This window comes from Echinops telfairi, unplaced genomic scaffold (genome assembly GCF_000313985.2).
Source record: "Echinops telfairi isolate 266 unplaced genomic scaffold, ASM31398v2 ScPeMD7_7424;HRSCAF=8462, whole genome shotgun sequence".
In the NCBI taxonomy this organism is placed as follows: domain Eukaryota; kingdom Metazoa; phylum Chordata; class Mammalia; order Afrosoricida; family Tenrecidae; genus Echinops; species Echinops telfairi.
The window spans coordinates 76,280,866-76,290,072 of NW_022111324.1; the positions used below are offsets into that span (position 1 = coordinate 76,280,866).

Below are 9,207 nucleotides of genomic sequence, written 5' to 3' on the forward strand. Positions count from 1 at the left end.
CATCCACCCTTAGGGCATGACCATTTTCTTAAGTAAAAAAAAAAAGGATATATTCCTCAGGCTAACCTGATCTGAATTATATTACTAATTTTCACTGGCAATTTTGCATGATTAAGACGTCTTACATGTTTCTTTTTATCTTCTGTCTTCATATTCTTAGTGTAATATGCTTGCATAGAACACATTTTTCTGTATTAGATCTTGTAGATCTACACCCTCCAATGTTTCTAGATCTCTTTACTTATTTATTTTTCTTTTTCCTTCCTTATTTCATGTCCCTTCCCTCTCCTCACCACCCTGGTCTTATTGTAGTCTTTAAAGTCTTCTCCTTAAGGTGAAAACCATTGGTCTTTTTCTTTTATTCCCTTTATAATAATAATGTCATAAGATATTTACCTTTATGAGTTTGAGCATAATGTTCTCTAACTTTGTCCAGGTCTTAAGGTTTTAGACAGACTTTTCACTCTTTTTTAAGGATGTTTAATATTCCATTGTATGAACGTACCAGAGTTTGTTTATTCATTTCTCGATAGTCAGTATTCATTGTTTCAATCTTGTCGACATCCTTTTAAATTCACATGTTCCCCTTTAGTTGGTAATCACCATGATAGAAGACAGCATTTCAATAGTCTCATCCATACTATTTATATATACACATGCATAGATTAATATGCACATACATACACACAAATTACACACATGTAGATCTGCTAAATGAAACTCTACAGATTGTTAAACTACTATAAGGCAAACACATTTAACTCAATAAATACATCAGAGTAGTGATCATGTACAAGGGGGCTTCAAGGAGTTCATGGAAAATGGGATTAAGACACTAAAATTTTTCCTGTATGTTCCCAGTATGGTCTTATTAGCTATTGTTTCCATGACCTAAACAAATTTAGGAAATGCTTGCATGTTGATGTGTTGTTTCACCTAGAGTATGTTGCTTATTGCCTATTTGGTAAATGAGATTATTGGTAGTTCACTCTCAATATCTCCTTTATTTTCTTGCCAAGTTTTATCACTTAATGATTTTTATATGATAGAACTTCAGAATACGAGATGATTAGTTGTTTTCATTACTTCCACAGGTAGTTTTAGTATTTAATTTATGCTATCCATTGTGCTGTATGTTGAGAATATAAATGTAAAGAAGATAAAACTTCAGAGGGTCAAGTATGAACCTGTAGTGAGGTTATCAATGACATGCATGGATAATAATCATTTGTATATTTTCTTGTGCTCTCAATTACTTTGGCACTTGACAGCTTTTTAAAAACTACACATTGTCCCAGTAATGAAGTATCAAGTTTTACATAATAAAATTTCTGCTTCAATGTTAACCATTGTTCATTTAAATATAAAGGTTCTTTAAATTTAACTATTCTTTCAGAATAAAATTTGTTACTATTTTTTAAAGACAGTAGAATTTTTCTATAAACGTTTTAAAGGCCTGCGCATTATATCTAAACAATTCAGTTATTTAAATAAATTCACGTATTGTACTGTTTTACAAGGAAATTTTTCCAGAGAGCCTATTGTTTTATTTTACTCTCAACTTTTCCTAGACTTATTTCCAAGTTTTATGTAATCTTATTCTTTCTCCTAGAATTCTGCCTTTGGGGTTTTGTAAGTCTTCCCCTTGTGACACTGCTGATACTAACTTCCAAAATTTATTCATTCGCCCTTAACCCTGGTTCCAATCTAAGCACAATTAGTTCTTACAACATGGCCCTGATACTCGCCCTCACGAAGGAAGTACAGAAGGTTTGGGTGCCGGAACAAAGTGTGGTACAGAAAGGAGATGACGCGTGGCTATTCAATAGCATAGCGTCTGGGGTCTTAAAGGCTTGTTTCCAAACAAGCAGCCATTGACGTGAGATGTCACCAAAGTGCACATGGAAGAACGCCAACATCTGTGACTCAAGGGTTGTAAATTATATAATCCAAAGCCAAAGGAGGGGATAGTATCAGAGCTTAAATTGTGAGATGCTGGTTTGCAGAAGGCTCTGCATGGCAGTGGAAGCCCAAAATAGATGTCTGCAAGATCTACACAGGGTCTAAGTCTCCAGGGATTTCCCTCTAACCAGAGTTCAGGGATGGGAAGACACTGGCTACCAAACAGAGAGTACTGGGCGATGACTGCAGTGGACCAAAATGATGAATCTGACTTGAACGGTGAAAATCTCATCACTTGCTCTCCCCGTGGGAGAGCCCTCTGCACTAGATCTGGTTTTCAATATTTTCTGTGTGTTTTTTTCATGCTGAGGTTTATTGCGCATATACTTTGCCATTGTGGGTAGCCTTCTTGAATCTTTGTGATTTGTTTGTCTGGTTCTTGGTATATGAAACTCAGGATCGATGAACCAAAGAGACAAGAATGAGAATAAGGGCTCCTGGGGGTTTACAGTGGGAGAGGTGGGGGTGGGGGAGCTGATGTCAAGTTCAAGAAGGAAGAAAATGTTTTGAAACTGATTGCGGTAGCAATTAGACAATACTGCTTGATGGGATTGAACTATGGAATGATATGCTGTTTGGATTCGCTCCTACTAAAATGGTTTGGAGAAACAAAAGAAAACTATGGATGGGTGTAGTTAAACGATGTCTTGATCAAAGTGATTTGGAGTTTTTATGGACTATCATTTGAAGCATTCTGATTACCAAGTACTGCTATTTTAATTTTCCTTTTCAAAATACTTATTTAAATCCTTACTACACAATTTAATTATTTAGGGAAGGGCTCCGCATTCAGTATTAGACACACAGACTGTGTTTACTGCTACTTTTGCATTTAATGAGCTGCATATTGATAATTCAAAGATTTAATGTGAACAATGTAGTTCCTTTCAATGGATGGACGGCAGTGACTGGGTAACACAGGTTCTTTGATTACTTTGTGTTATAACAAAATCTTTCTCCATTTAAGTAAATTTGATGTCATCCTTCATGAAAAAGAATAAAAATTACTTCAGGTAATCCAATGCTTCCGTTTAGTGTTACTTGGGCCTTATCTCCATGACACTGTTGGAGCACTTTTCTGTGAGCATTCTTGAAATGTGGCTTATTTGCTCAACTTGCCAAAGTCCCCTGAGCAATCTTTATACCCTCATTCTTATACTCTGCAATTATCAAGTTCAAATGGACTTTTCCTCTCGGAAACTCTAGATTTGAAATTCACAATCCATTTCTTTGTTAGGCATTAACATTTGTGTCTGTGTAAGGAACATATCAAGCGCAACTTGTCTATCTACCATCTTCAACTTATATTGATTTTCAGTTTTCTAAATAGCAGCCTATCAGTTTCTACCGCCAATAAACATAGCACAAGGTTATATGAATAAAGCCATCACACTCCTCAAATACGCTACATCTCCTCCTCAAACCACTGATTTGGATTCATTTATGTATGAGGGTTTCAATGAACTTTTCTTTTCCCCCCACAAGTCTTTTTATGTATTAAACCAGGTACATTTAAATTTTCCTGCTGCACACGAAATAGCCTGCTTGAAGTTCTTCCTTCCCTTAGTGTTTCCATGCTCAAACCTCTAGATCTTTTGTGCTGCGTCACATTTCAAGGCTGTTTTACCAGCCAGATCTTCGCGGAAGCTGAGGGAAACCTGGACTTGGGCAGGAGGCTTCCTTGTCCAGACCCTGGAGACTGTGTGTGACAGGCAAGGCGGGTGGCAGCTGCAGACCCTTCATTGACCTGAGCTGTCAAAGTCTTTCCAAGGTGATCCTGAATGCAGTTGGAGCAAATTTTCTTTTAACTTAATTTCTCCTGAACTTTTTGAAGCCACCTCAGATAGAAACCTCACAGATCAGTGAATTTGCAAAGATTTTAGATTTATGACACAAAGGAAAAAAAATCTGACATTCTGTACTTCTGGCTGAGGTTTACTAGAAAATGAAGTTAGAAATACTTAAACTATTTTATCTTAGGATACGTCACGATTATCATTAAAATTCTAAAAAAAAGAATCAATTTTCTAAAATTTTATTCAGAACTTCCTATTTGGTCAGTTATCACTACTGTTGTAGGTACCTTTGCTTTTTATCTTACACTAGGCAGGGGTCCTCAAACTTTTTAAACAGGGGGCCAGTTCACTGTCCCTCAGACCCGTTGGAGGGCTGGACTATAGTTTAAAAAAAAATTATGAACAAATTCCTATGCACACTGCACATATCTCATTTTGAAGTTAAAAAACAAACACGACAAAAACACCCAGCGGGCCGGATAAATGTCCTCGGAGGGCCGCATGTGACCCGCGGGCCATAGTTTGAGGACGCCTGCACTTCTTGAAATAATAGGGAAGAGCAAAGTGTGGATTTCCCAAGGAAAAAGAATATTTGTGAAAGTTCTCAGGGTAAAAGTGCTGGCCCTACCCTTTTCCCGAAGTTCACTTCTGTCACAGTTGTCCTAGTTTGATTTACCACGAACATCTATCTACGTGTTAAGTAGAAGGATGTGAGCACAAGAACACAATCCAGGCAGGATCTGGCCTAAGAGTCAGAGGACAATTTCCAGGTTGTGGAACCAGCATGCCCAAAACAAATGTGAATCTTTACAAGGAGGATGAGTAGGAATAAGTGAAGCAAGATAGGTACCTAGAACCAGCCAGCTAGGCTCACATGGTGACTACGCTAAGTGGGAAGAAGAGAACTGTATAAAGGGCAGATCAGGAAGCCCAAGATTGGGCCTCTACTCGCCCACACACTTTCTTTCTGGGGAACCCAGCACAGGGTAGGTGTAGATATTGATTCACAGCCTTCAGTTGGCGGCAGGGAGCAAGCTCCTTCCCCGTGTGCTAGGCAGGACAGCATCTCCACACAAGCAGACTCATGGAATTATGCGCAAGTAGGCGGGGACCCATGCTGTGAAGTCTTCAAAATATACCTCATGCACCTTCCTTCTTAGCATTCATGAACACAAAAGACAATACCCCCCAGGATGTCTGCTCTCCCTAGAGTTAAGCTAAGCCAAAGGAAACAAGCAATATGTTATTTTCCAATTTAAAATGGGGTCCTTGGGAAGGAACCGAAACATCAAAAATATGCCCCTTTTAAATGTGTGGTCATTCCTAGTAACTCCATTTGCCTTTGGGTCTGTCCCCGTCCTGCTTCCCTCTCTCAGGACTCTAAGGCTAGATGCTTTCCCCGACTTTTCTTCCTTCTCCAGGTGAACTTGGCCCAAAAGACACCCACATATACTTTTTATGAGCTTTCAGGTGCTCTTTCTGCCCAGTATCCTACAGAGAGCCCCTTCTCTGCGAGCCAGGTAGTTCCAATGCTCTGCAGATCTACGGTAATTGCCTGTTACAGCAGATAACTCCCCCTGCTTTCAGCAGCTGGTTTAACCCGGTCTCCTTGCACGCAATTTCTGATGAATGGTCTCTCTAGCTTCAAGTCATTTCCTGTCACCCAGTCACTTCATCATGGAGTATGTCGTGAGCCACACATCACTACATCTCTGACCAGCAGGCCAGTCTCCACAAAAGGCTCTACATAACCAGAATGGCTGTTATTTGAAGATGCGTGGATACATACCACCTCAAACCCCAGTCAAGATTTGCTCTATATTCCACATGAAGCATAAACTATCCCACACTCATTTTCACTTTCTTCCATGGTATCTAAATAACTGAAGAAAACTACCCCTTCAGCATCGCTAATCGCTCCTACAGAACAATCTCGGTGTGTCTCATGGTCTGTTTTTTTTCTATAAGCCTTCCTTTATTCAGACTGTTCTAAAATCAGTTAACACAAGCACACTCTCACTACCATAGAGTCCATCACAAAGACCCGATTAGACAGAGGCGAACTGCTTCTTCTGGATTCCCATGATTGTAAATCTTTATGAGAGAAAAAAGCCTCATCTTTCTCCTGCAGAGCAGCCAGTGAGTTTGAACTCCTGACCTTGAGGTCAACTGGTAAGCCACTACGGCACCAGGGCTCAACCATGGCTTCTTTCAATACTGTGTGCACTATGGGTAAATGAATACACTTTTCCCTTTCTCAGGTCTTCTCTCTTTCCTCACATTAACTCCTCCTGAGCTGTTTGACTTCACATTCTGCCAACTTTGACGTGGGAAGGCAGTTCTGGAGTGACGTGCCTCCTCGTGCCCAAGGCTCTGGCCATGCTGTGTCATCCTTCTCTGAATCGCCCTGAACACGCTGGCATTCTATGCCACTTTACTCTCCCCTCACAGTTGGTCTTCTTGTCCGAGGGAGCCTATATGGTCATTCACGTGACCACATGAGCCAGAAACATGTCACTTAACCAAGCCAAGCGGAGCTGCCTTAACTGAACCTGAGGCTTAGTAAAATATTCTACTAACAAGATCATGGCTCTTAAGTCTAGAATCCAGAAACAAATCTGAGAATGGTCTCATGTCCAGTTCCAACCTGATCTGTCTTCACCCAGGCTTCACTATGAATGTAGCAGGGGTTCCATAAATTTTTTTAAACTGCATCTGACCCTAACAGGGGGAGCCTGAGGAATATATTGACTGACACCACTCCTGAAGCAATGAGACCACAGACACCCTCTTCTCTTGGCCCAGGCTGGGAAGGAGCAAAAGGGTTAGACTGAGGCTCTGGAGTGCAAACAAGTTCATGACTGGAAACAGCAGTGACGAGGCAGCTGTAAGACATGTCTCACAGGCAAATGCAAGCAAGACAGAAGAGCCATCCTAAAGTTAGGGGGGACATTTTTTCAATATTATTGAATATCATTTTTATTTCAGAATATCTTTAACATAACTTTGTTACAGATTTAGTAATTTTTAAAGAAAGATGCTGAATGAAAAGGTGAGTGAAGAAGAAAAACATTTTAAATGGGCACGTTAATAAAAGAGGAGGTTTGGCAGACAGGATTAGATAAGATCTGTGATTATCACTGGTCGAAAACTAAGCACAGGTATATATCTAATCTATCAAGGGTTCAAGAGGGTGGGAAGGTAGGGGAGGGAGGGAAAAAAGATGAGCTGATACCAAGGGCTCAAGTAGAAAGATAATGTTTTGAAAATGATGATGCCAACATATGTATAAGCTTGCTTGCTAAAACTGATTTATGGATTGTTATAATATCTGTAAGCACCCCCAATAAAATGATTTAAAAAAACAAAACAAAAAAAAACCCCAAAACCCACTAAGCACTGCTTCTCTAGGTGAAGCCCTACTTGTGACACAGAGAACATTGCTTTAAATGACCAATGCTTTCATTACTCACTAAACTGTTAGAAACTATCAAATGCCTCATATCACTTACAAGCGAAGAACATGGCCTCACTAAAGACTGGCAGAGAATGCACAAAGTACAGCCTTAATCATCTTTGGGACTAAGAATGGGGAGATTTCCTTCTCATGCTTTAGATACGTTCCCAGAAGAGACCATTCCCCACAGCAGGGCATCATGCTTGGTAAAGGAGAGGGTCAGCCAAGAGAAGGAAGAGCCCGAGGCAATGGGTTAACACCTGGCTGAAATAAGGGCTCAAACATTGCACTGATTCTGAAGATGGCACAAGACCAGACAGTGTTCTGTTGTACACAAGTTGCTATGACTCAAAACTGCTGCGACAACACTCAAAAACAACAACGATAACTTAATATAGTATTATAAATTGTAGATAAAAATAACATGATATCTTGACTTTTTATAATCTCCCAAATTTTCTTTAATTATGTCATAATTAAGCATATATAGCCAGAACCAAAAGCCACTGCCAGTCCATTCCAGCTTACAGTGTCCCTATAGGACAGAGTAGAGCTCCTCACAGGATCTCTAAAGCTGTAAATCCTTATGGACGCTGACTGCCACATCTTTCTCCCATAGGGTGGCTGGTAGGTTTGAAATGAGGATCTTCTGGTCATCAATTGATCACCGCAGCCACTGTGCCATCAGGGATTCTTAGTAACTCATTAGTTTTTGGTATAAAATTAGAATGAATATAGAGAAGAATGTATTACATTAAATAATTACATCTTGGTTTTGCAATTATCACAAGCAGGAGAAGCATTTTTTGATGTCTTTGCTGTACTGCCGGAGCCATTTCTAAATCATCATAAGATCTCATCCCAAAACCAAGCCCAGTGCCATAAGGTCAATCCTAACACACAGTAACTCCATAGGATAGAATAGAACTGCCCCATAGGGTTTCCTAGGCTGTACTCTATGAAACAACGAACAAAGAATATCAGAGAACAATTGATGCATTCAAATTATAGCTAGTAAAAAATATATATATATAGAAAGTACCATGGACTGACAGAAGACTAAACAAACCTGCTTTCTGGAGAAACCAGTTCTTGAAAAAGGACATCATGCTTCATAAAGAAATCAGTGAAAACAGGAAGACCCTCGATGAGATGAATCAAGACAGTGCCTGCCTATTAATACTCGCCCTCGCGAAGTGATCACTGAATATTGAGCGCCACAGCAAAGTGTGCTGAAGGCACTAGATGATGCCCAGCTATCTGAAAGAATAGCGTCTGGGGTCTTAAAGTCATGTCTTCAAACAGGCAGCCAGCTAAGTGACGTGTCAACTAAGTTCACATGGAAGAAGCACACCTGCTTGTTTGATCCAAAGACTGTAAGTAATATAATCCAAACCGAAGGCAGGAACTGCATCAGAGATTACATTGTGAACACCTAGTTTGCAGAAGGCTATGGATGACAGTGGGAGCCCAATCCATTTACAGCGCCCACACATAAAGTAAGCCTCCAGTGAATTCCCTCTGACCATCGTCACAGGAATATGAATTGCCTTGTTGTCAGACAGAGAGTATTATAGAGATGATTATAGTAACACAGATTGGTTAAAATACAATATTTTATTTAATACCTGTTTTGACCTATTTAAAAATTGTTTCATTTAAAAAAAAGTTAAGGGGAAATACATATGGATTAAGCCTCCAGTGAAATACATGTGGATTAAGCCTCCAGTGAGCATAGATGAGGGATGTGAAGAGCCTTCCTCACGCAGAACGCCTTGGGAAGTGGATTACGGCAGATGTAGTTAGGTTAGAATTTAACACCTTATCATTTGATCTCCCTTATGACCCATTCTAAAGTTATTCTAATTTTTCTTCTTTTTTTATTAATCATTTTATTGGGGGCTCGTACAATTCTTATCATAATCCACACATACACCCATTATGTCAAGCATATATGTACATTTGTTGCCCTCATCATTCTCAAAACATTTG

At 39.6% G+C, this 9,207-nt stretch overlaps 1 protein-coding gene and 1 non-coding gene across 2 annotated transcripts in view; both read right to left on the minus strand.

The window, feature by feature from the left end:
- PLD5 (phospholipase D family member 5) overlaps positions 1-9,207 on the minus strand; it is a 457,190-nt gene that overhangs the window by 424,833 nt on the left and 23,150 nt on the right. The gene's annotated exons all lie outside the window — the stretch shown is intronic.
- Positions 3,667-3,793, minus strand: LOC115872463. Its single transcript, XR_004047863.1, has one exon. It is a non-coding gene; the product is annotated as a small nucleolar RNA SNORA44 (small nucleolar RNA).